The sequence below is a fragment of the Schistocerca americana genome, chromosome 5 (assembly GCF_021461395.2).
Source record: "Schistocerca americana isolate TAMUIC-IGC-003095 chromosome 5, iqSchAmer2.1, whole genome shotgun sequence".
NCBI lineage: Eukaryota > Metazoa > Arthropoda > Insecta > Orthoptera > Acrididae > Schistocerca > Schistocerca americana.
In genome coordinates this window covers 498,525,803-498,535,845 of record NC_060123.1, presented here as the reverse complement: position 1 = coordinate 498,535,845, position 10,043 = coordinate 498,525,803, and the positions used below count along the sequence as shown (strand labels likewise).

At 41.0% G+C, this 10,043-nt stretch overlaps 1 pseudogene; it reads right to left on the bottom strand.

The window, feature by feature from the left end:
- Positions 1-6,260: 6,260 nt before the first annotated feature.
- Positions 6,261-6,378, bottom strand: LOC124617006 (annotated as a pseudogene).
- Between the last annotated feature and the right edge of the window lie 3,665 nt (positions 6,379-10,043).

Sequence of the window (10,043 nt, the reverse complement as noted above, 5' to 3'; positions counted from 1 at the left end):
TGATGTGCCTAATTATCCTTGTAAATAACGCTAGCTTACCGGTACCAACTGTTTAGCGGCCGGCTCACGTGTGTTGTTGAGTCCATTGTGTAAAGACGCATCTAATTTCCGCATTTTGTACACGACACATCCACTAGCACACAACTTTGATTAAAACGACGAGTGTTGAAGACGGCTCTGGGACAAAAAAAAAAAAAAAAAGAAGCATAGGTTCCCTAAAAATGGCTGGTCTTTGCCACGTTGTGTTATTGCACTTCCTTGTAAGAATTAAACTTTCAAAGGTGAGCGAACTTACGGGGCATTTAATCACCGCTTATCTTCGAATTACAATAACTGTATCGTGACCTGTTCTGTCAACTGCTATCTCTAGTACATCTTTATTATGTCATTACATTCAGTAATATATCTGTAATACCTTCACCTCGTCACTGAATTTTAGGTTGAATAAGACTTGCTTTATAAGGATTTGTTTTCTACGCACCATTCACCTTTCCAAGTCAATCTCAAACGCCTTCCATTTTACTAGAAGCAGAGATCAGGAAACTAAATTTCTTACTACAGCCGTCAGATTTTGGAACCAGATACTTCCAAATGTTTTAATTACAAAGCATTCATGTGAATTCTGTAACTCGATGATTTTCTTGTTATAGACTACCACAGCCGAGAATTTATTGGAGGTTGGACACATTGCTCTTCTTTGCCTGTTATTAATTGGTTTTCAAACGTGTTTATTTGCTACATGTTACAGGATTGGCCAGTTTCGGCCTAATAGGATATTTTAAAGCGCTATAGGTATAAAACACCATCTGCGCGTAGGCGTACTCATTAAGTGGCTTCCAATTTAGGGAGTGCTTATTCAGGAAGGGGTTTAGTGTACCAAAGTCCAGTACTTGCAGAAAGAGAAGAAAGTCTGGTAGTAACGCAGTAACATCGTACCTTGCAACATTATTGGTGTTCAAAGCCTACGTAAAGATTTTTGCCGTGTAGCATTTGTGAAATATTAATACCTCGCTGAAGCGGAATATAGAGCGCCGCTTACGTACGTACACTACGGACTCGTCATCACATGATACGCTACCTACAGCTTCACTGACATCACGACAGTCGAGCAGATATTTATGAACTATTACGAATTATCAAACGAACCACAAGGAGAGAAAGATGAATTTCATCAAAGAGTATTTCTGGAGTCACAAAACGCTTGACTGCGTAAAAGAAATGCATTATAAATATTTCATTGACTTCGAACACTAAGCATAATCTATTAGCACCCACAATTCAGCGTTGTGAGTAGTTAGATGGTGATGGCTGACGGTTCATATATTCAAACTTGGTTAGGTATTGACACCACGGATTAAAAGTATGAAAGGAAATGAAAACGGTGAAATGCTTTACGAAATGATTTGTCTAAAAACAAGAATCAAAAAACATTAGGGAAATAGTACAAGACACAAAGAAATCATGTATATTAGCTGCTGGTGGCCATTGATTTATATTAAGAGGGCAAGTTGAAAACTTGTGCATGACTGGGATTCGAATCTGTGTCTCCTGCTTACTAGGCAGGACACAGTGGTCACCGCAACTGCACGGACCACCCTAGCACGCATCCTATCAGACCCAAATTGTCAACTTGCACCAGACGCTACTGATGTAGTGCCCCTGCCCATTAGCCTCACTACTCGAGGCATCTCGCCATAAACGTTCATACTCAAGGTATCCCTTCAGTGCATCTTGATATAAATCAATGCCCACTGGCAGATAATGTACTTAATTTCTTTGTGTCTTTATTCATACTGACAGCAAGATCAAAACGGTGTCTGTCCTTTCGGAACCACATATATGTATGGAGAAATATTTGATGCCCGTTAGAATTGTGTTCGAAGTGAGTACCACAGCTGAAATGCTCGTGTGTTAGTGACATAAAGAGACCAGTGTATGAAATACCACCAGAGAAATATTTCCTAGTACTGTTTACAATTATGAAATTCTAAGTTAAAAAATGAACTTTAAATTCTCAGATGGAACATCATTTGCTGTACATGATTCCGAGAAACATCCAAAGGAGCGTAATAGGTTTCTATAGTCTGTTTTATTTCTTACTTTTAGATAACTTCAGATCACTCATTTCACAAAACATTTCACCGTTTCTTCAATTTTCTTTTATTTTCAAGTTTTGTTCAGAAATCATGAAATACATTTATTTATCAATAGATATGCTTAAGACCGTACGATCAACAGAAAACAGGTAAGTTTATATTTATGCTGTGATTTGATATTTTTTGACACTTTATTTACATATATACAGTAACACCATCTGTAAGTGTAATATTTCAATTTTACCAATTAAGTGTTTAATACTCTAATTACTTTCACGAAACTAAATATTCATTTTGCAAAACAGGTTAATTTGATACCCAATTTGACTACTTCACGTTCCCTGTTTGGATATGAAAACTCCACTGTGTAATTTCTAGGAATTCTTGTTTGTGCACCACTTCAACTTTTGCCCAACAAGATGAATAAGCACCTCTACCGCTTCGTCGTTCGGCGGTATTCATTAAGTCAAAGAAAAATGGGAAGTTTGTGTATAAACTCTTGTAAACAGTAGCACCGGACAGAAAATAGCATCAGCTCCTTTGGAAAAGGTTGACGGAAGGATGGGTATGTAGCTTCACTGAAGTGTGAAGAAGGTCAAAAAATATAGTGGCTGGACCCTACACTTATTTATTTTTTATGAATGATGGCGATACGGTTAATAGATCATCTTAGCTAGTGCTTCAGAGAACAGTTGATCTAAAGGGTTTCAGTTTTGATAATGTAATATTAAACTGTTTTTAATGTTACTATACTGCTGTGTTTAACGCTACATACGCTTATCATATTTTTGACGCTCTGCATTTTTCCACACTAGAACTAAAGATGAACCATTAATGATATCTAAATTGGCCATCACGATAAATAAATGAATACACTGCTCCAGACTGTGTTCTGTCTCTTTATATCAATAGTGGACATAATTTTTTCAAAGCATCGCTTCTTTAATTATCCTGATTTAAGTAAATGTCCCTCGACTCAACTCTAATTTCTTCCAAACATTTTCTCTTTAAAATGTACTCATATCTGAATGTTACAGAATATGACTCGTTGTTTTAATACTTCATTTCTCGTTAATAATGCGTGGCTAACACACTTTCGTTGGTCGCAAAGTGTCGCTAAACGTGAGGAAGACTTATTAAAGGGAGAGTAAAAACTGCATTCCATGTTTCGCGGACTTTTTTTTCTCCATTTGCAAATTTATTACCTCACTTTTCTCATTTTCGGTCACATCGGAGATGGCTGATATCAATGGTCATGCCCATATGCAGTGGATGGCAGTGCAAGTATTCTACTACTAATGCGCTTTACCACACACACGGGGGTGTACTGCTGTTTTTAATGGGCTATTAATCTCTTATAATTAAATTTGTACGCATTCCCGCGAAAAGAGAAACATTTATCTGCGCGCGATCGCATGTGCTAAGAGCGAATGGTACCAGCAACTGGCACAATTACAACGGCGAAAAGGAAAATTAGTCTTCTACCCATACTGGCGTTATCAGAGACATTTGTTACCGTAATCACCCCGCTGTCGTCAGCGTGCTTTTTGCAGATGCCCCTACCGGCCATGACTCTCTCCACACTCTTTGCAAAGATTTTATTAAAACATTATTTCTTCCGTTTGCTACATGAAGCGAGGTATTGAGGATTTGAATTATGATGGTACACTCAAATGAGAATCGAAAATGTGTAGAATTATTTATTTTGAACATCTGCGGAATATGATGTGATGCCACGCTCACTAGTAATAGCGGTATTTATTTAAAGTAATTAAAGAATGGAGAGCCATTGTGGTCGCAAATAAGAGAATATTGTATTTGTCAATGATTGCTTCATTTTTATTATTAATTTCATGTGTGTTGCTAAAGCAGGTAAGAAGTAAGAGAAACTAAGGCTCGTACCGAGTCTTATAGACAGTCGTTTTTCCCTCGCTCTATTTGCGACAGGAACAGGAAACGTAATGACTAGTTCGTGGTGCCCTTCGCCATGCGCCATACGGTGGCTTGTGGACTATCTATGTAGATGTAGATTTAGGTGTAGATATTATATAGGATGATTCCTTGATGACGTTACAAACTTACAGCAATGATGGTGAAGGATAAATGTATCGATTTCAGGTAAGGGACCCTGATCCGGAAATCATCGAGTCGCAAAGTATTAGCTATACACCCAAGTTTCGCCTTAGCCTCGCGCAGCGCGGAAACCAAAGGGCCCAAACTTCCGAACTCTGGGCATAATGTACAGAATATCCTCACATAATTTCTCCTTCTGATGGCGCAGTAGCGGTGCACATCAGTTGACGTCAGAGGGACCGGTAATAATGTATTCCATTTACCTGCACAAATGTCACAAATTGTTACATTTACAACAGTTGTTCAGAACAGCGTCCGTCAGTGCCAATGAAGGCATGGCGTCGTCACATAAAGTTCTGTGGTACCTCTTCTACTATCCCCGGTATCGTTTGCACATTGTTGCAGGCAGCGAAAATTCTTGCCAGGAGATCCTCTTCTGACCCCACAGGAGTCTCTTACATAAGACTGTTCACACGGGCCACACGAGAAGAAAAAAGTGGGGCGAGATCAGATGAACGTTCTGGCGAGGAAACAGGATCTCGTCTGGTTATCCACTTTTCAGGGAATGTCTGATCCAGGTGTTCACGAACCCTCACTCAAAAGTGAAGTGGAACTCCTTAATGTGGGAACCATATCTGTTGACGAACAGCAAGTGAAATATGTTCCAGAAACCTAAGTAGTGTTACCCCTCTCTGTGTTCTACAGTCAGAGGAAACAAAATGATTTTTGCTTATAACTTTCGACTCGGTCGTTTCTCGCCCTAATGTCAAATTGATACAATTACCCTTATCCATCATCCCTGAAACTTTTTATCATCACAGAATCAACCTGCATAGCTAGTGAAGCTACGTGATTATAGAAGTACGAGAGTTGGAACTTAAATAGTGGAAACTATTTATTCACATCCGATACTAAAGAGTCACATGTTTGCATCTGTTCCTGTAATTAAGAGTAGTCACCAGCGTTGTGTAGAACCCGTTGCTAGCGATGTGGAAGGCTTAGTATAGCGTAAGCAGAGCCTGTTCTGTTGATGATGCCGGCCGAAGTGGCCGTGCGGTTAAAGGCACTGCAGTCTGGAACCGCGAGACCGCTACGGTCGCAGGTTCGAATCCCGCCTCGGGCGTGGATGTTTGTGATGTCCTTAGGTTAGTTAGGTTTAACTAGTTCTAAGTTCTAGGGGACTAATGACCTCAGCAGTTGAGTCCCATAGTGCTCAGAGCCATTTGAACCATTTCTGTTGATGATGAGAATGGAGCGGTCGACTGCCTGTCGAATCTCTGGAATACTTCTGAAGTGAATGCCACGAAGTGGTTCCTTCATCTTCGGAAGCAAATAAAAATCACAAGACGTAAGTCCGCGAAGTATGGTGGATGGTACAGTACTTTCCAGTCCCATCGACCGAACAGAGCAGCCACGTGGAAAGTGACGGGTGGGTTGCACAGAAAGTGTCACCGTGTCTTTCGCAATGCTGGTCGCAGGTGATGCTCCAAAAACGAAAGGAGAGGAGGAGTATGAAAGTGATAAACTTTATCTGAGAGTTTTCTTTCAAATCGTACACTGCCATACTTTTATCTGCCTCAACAGTTGTCAAAAAGATCATACTTCACAGTAACTAAAGGATTAAAAAAATGGCTCTGAGCACTATGCGACTTAACTTCTGAGGTCATCAGTCGCCTAGAACTTAGAACTAATTAAACCTAACCAACCTAAGGACATCACACACATCCATGCCCGAGGCAGGATTCGAACCTGCGACCGCAGCGGTCGCTCGGCTCCAGACTGTAGCGCCTAGAACCGCACTCACTCCGGCCGGCTAAAGGATGAAAGCACACACGAATAAAATACGTATATAAGGAATGTCAGTGTTTTCACGTAACGATATTGATGAAGCATTCCGTCTTCAGGCTACAAGTGGCCCATCGGTACCATCCGACTGCCGTGTCATCCTTAGATGAGGATGCGGGTAGGAGGGGCGTGTGGTCAGCACACCACTCTCCCTATCGTCATTATGGTTTCCTTTGACCGGAACCGCTACTATTCGATTGAGTAGCTCCTCAGTTGACATCACGAGATTGAGTGCACCCCGGAAAATGGCAACAGTATATGGCAGCCCGGATGGTCACCCATCCAAGCGCCGGCCACGCCCGACAGCGCTTAACTTCGGTGATCTGACGGGAACCGGTGTATCCACTGTGGTAAGACCGTTGCCGATGTTGCTGAAGGCTGTGTCTTTATTTTAGTTGTAATCTCTTAATGGATCGAAATACACAATCACCAGTCACAGAAATTTTTGATGATTGTTCACAAAAGGTGGTCTTGAATATTAGTTCCATCTTCAGTTTAGAACAAATAGTTATCTAAATTTCTCTCACTTACGTAACGGCGGTGTATATCTAGTAGTTTGGTGGTATTTGCAACGTGCATTGTACCGGTTGCTCAGTATCCGGGCGTTACACCTTTCCACTGCTGATGACGTAAAATGTCGATGGGTCTCAGTCCGTGTAACGTGTATAGAGTGACAGATATCTTAGGACAGATATCTCCCATTTGCTTAATAATTTTACATTCAACTGATTGTAGCTTTGAATAGAAAAAGCTGATGATTCCGAGAAAACTGGAATATTTGAAGAGTGGACCTACCACTGTGTTCTGAACACTCTAACAGAGTGGTGTGTCATTTAAAACAGTCTACGCACAAAATATAAATGTTACGCATCACAGGTATTGAACAATTGGCAGGAAAAATGAGTAGCAGAAATCTGTGACTGAAATGATTTAATAAAGCGCTCTGCCATTAACGAATTGAAATGCAGAGCTGTATGAATTTTTAAGGGCAGTTAAATAATGCATCGTATCTCTGCACTATTTCAATAATTTATGTCGATTTATGAGAATACCGTTATCTGTGCTCGTATTATGCACCGCTGCTAGCGCCGTCTAATAAATTTGGAAGTGCCCGGAGTTGCCAATGACTATAGTTTTCCGTTATTGCAACGTCACGCTGCTGCTCTCATTACTCCCGGAAGAAACCAATATTGTTGTGTCCCCAGTAATCAGCTGTAGTCCACAACGCAATAAAACACTATTTCCACCATTATAAGCCTTTCTTTATTACGACATAATATACCTAATTACCACAAACTGTACCTGACGAAATAATTACTCCTAATAAAATTTTGAAAAAGACAAACGTGATTTAGCGTGCCCCTTTGTACATATTCACCAGAACATCAATTCAGTAGAAATTATTTCACGGGTTTGGAGGGGGGGGGATAGGTGTTCATAGTGGTGGACGGGCTACCAACCCCCCACTCCCCCTACCACCTCCCCTAGCTGCCCCCCCCCCCCCCACACCCACATGTGCATACACACACACACACACACACACACACACACGAGCACGCACACACACACACACACACACACACACACACACACGTATGAATTCATTATCAGTTTGGAGAATGGCAGAACATTGGATGAATGCCATCAGTAACAGGTGTACCCTGAACAGTATGTCGTGAAATCAGAACTGTTTCCGCATGCACTGCGAAACTTATACGAGTTGCCACGCCCCTGCCAACCTTTCCCCAATCCTTCCCATTCCTCTCCTTACCCCCGCTCGAACTCACACCCACCATAAAGAACACTTATCTTGCAATTCGAAATCCTGAATGCAAGTAGTCCTGGTTAATGCCATCCAATTTCTGAAACTTCAGCTACTTACCTAAATCTATATCTACATTCGCATACACATTCCACAAGCCACCGTACGTTGCATGGGGGAGGATACCTTTTACCTTTTTAATCATTCCCTTCCCTGTTCCTCTCACAAATGGAGCAAGGGAAAAACGATAGTCCATATGCTGTCGCACGAGCCCTGATTCACCTTCTTCTTGGGGTCATTTCGCGAAAGTATGTTGGTGTCGTTATGATCGTTCTGCAATCTGAAGCAAATGCCTGTTCACTAAACTTTATCTGTAGTGTTCTGCAAACTGTAACTCACCCCTCTACGGATCCCCACGTAGCATTTCCGTAACACTCGCTTGCTGATCGAACATACCGGTAACAAAGCTAGCTCCACGGCTACGAACTGCGTTACTGTCTTTCAGTAATCGGACTTGGTGGAGATCCCAAAATCCCAACCAGTACTCTACAATGAGTAGCACAGGTGTGCTGTAAGCAGTCTCCTTTGCAGATTAATTACACTTTATTAAAATTCTCCAAGCAAACCGATGTCGACCATTCACCTTCCCTACAACCGAACTTACGTGGTCGCTCAATCTCAAGCAGCTTACTTCATGAAAGCGGCGTGACTGGACTGAGCGAAGGTTGGGAATTTGTACGGGGGCTGGTAACTGAGCAGTTGAGCGCTCCGCAAACCAAATATCATCATCAAGCAGCTTACAACGTTACGCCTAGATATAATGATTGCCGGCCGGATTGGACGAGCGGTTCTAGGCGCTACAGTCTGGAACCGCTCAACCGCTTCGGTCGCAGGTTCGAATCCTGCCTCGGGCATGGATGTGTGTGATGTCCTTAGGTTCGTTAGGCTTAAGTAGTTCTAAGTTCTAGGGGAATGATTACATCAGACGTTAAGTCCCACAGTGCTCAGAGCCATTTGAACCATTTTTGATATAATGATTAGGCCTATTTGGAGCTTTCAGGTCTAAAATATTTCTGTTATTGTGGGCTATCGTACTAGTTGCTCAGGATAGTTTCCAGAAAATGTGATCAGTGCAACGAATCTATAGTCTTTCCCGTGGGTACTCGATAGGTATACTAACACCGCAAGGAGAGAGTACTTCCGCGCTACTGACCGGTGTCTTTCTTTGCATGATTCTACAACTTTTAGCTACTGAACTGGACCAAAGGAAGTCACGGATTTAATTCGTCAATGTTTTCCCATTTTCTCGTAGTACATACTGTAAGTATTACTTCCTTCTTTAATATTTACGTGATATTTAATAATATTAAAGAAGGAGAAGGCATAGATTTTAACTTATTGAGGTCGACGCCTATAGAGGCTGGGCAAAATTCCAACAGAATTTAGGTATGCAGTTGTCGTAATTTAAGGGTATCACAGGTTAGCTAAATTATGGCGACAGACTGATGTCACATCCGCTACTAATAAATACGACTGTAAGTACACTAATTTTAATTTTAAAAGGCACACCTATCCATACAGTAATTGCGTAGCGAATTATATGCCTCTGATACTATTTTCCCAATATTTTACTGTATGTACTCTACTAGGTTCATCTGATTTGATCCATTATAAATGGTTTTTGAAAGCCTGCGACTGTAGATACAATAGGTTTGTTTATAAATAAATAAATCTTCTGCTACCAGTCACGATTTTCTTTATTTTACTATTCGCACGAAGAGTTTCGAGAAATAATTCCCATTTTGAAGTGCACTTGAATATGGGAATTATTTCTCGAAACGCGTCGTGCGAATAGTAAAATAAAGAAAATCGTGACTGGTAGCAGAAGATTTATTTATTTATAAACAAACCTACTAGGTTCACTTATCAACCACCATATGTGTTTATTAATACTTCAGCGTCGTAATTCTGAATGGGCAAATAGAGTTATTTACAGACTGAATCGTTGCTTAGCGGATAATTTTATGGACTGCATTCTTACAAAGTAAGGTTACGTTTCACTCCCAATTAATGACCTCCTAAGCATAATTCCTCGGAGAAATGGTATAAAGACCACATTTTCCAGTAAGAACAACAGCGTTTCCAATGCAAAACAGACGCACCTCACCACAGCAGGGGTCTATCAAGCGACATATGGTTGTGGCAAGGTGTACATAAACTGGAAGGACAGTGAAAAGAATATTAAAGAGTACACTCCACACTTTTAA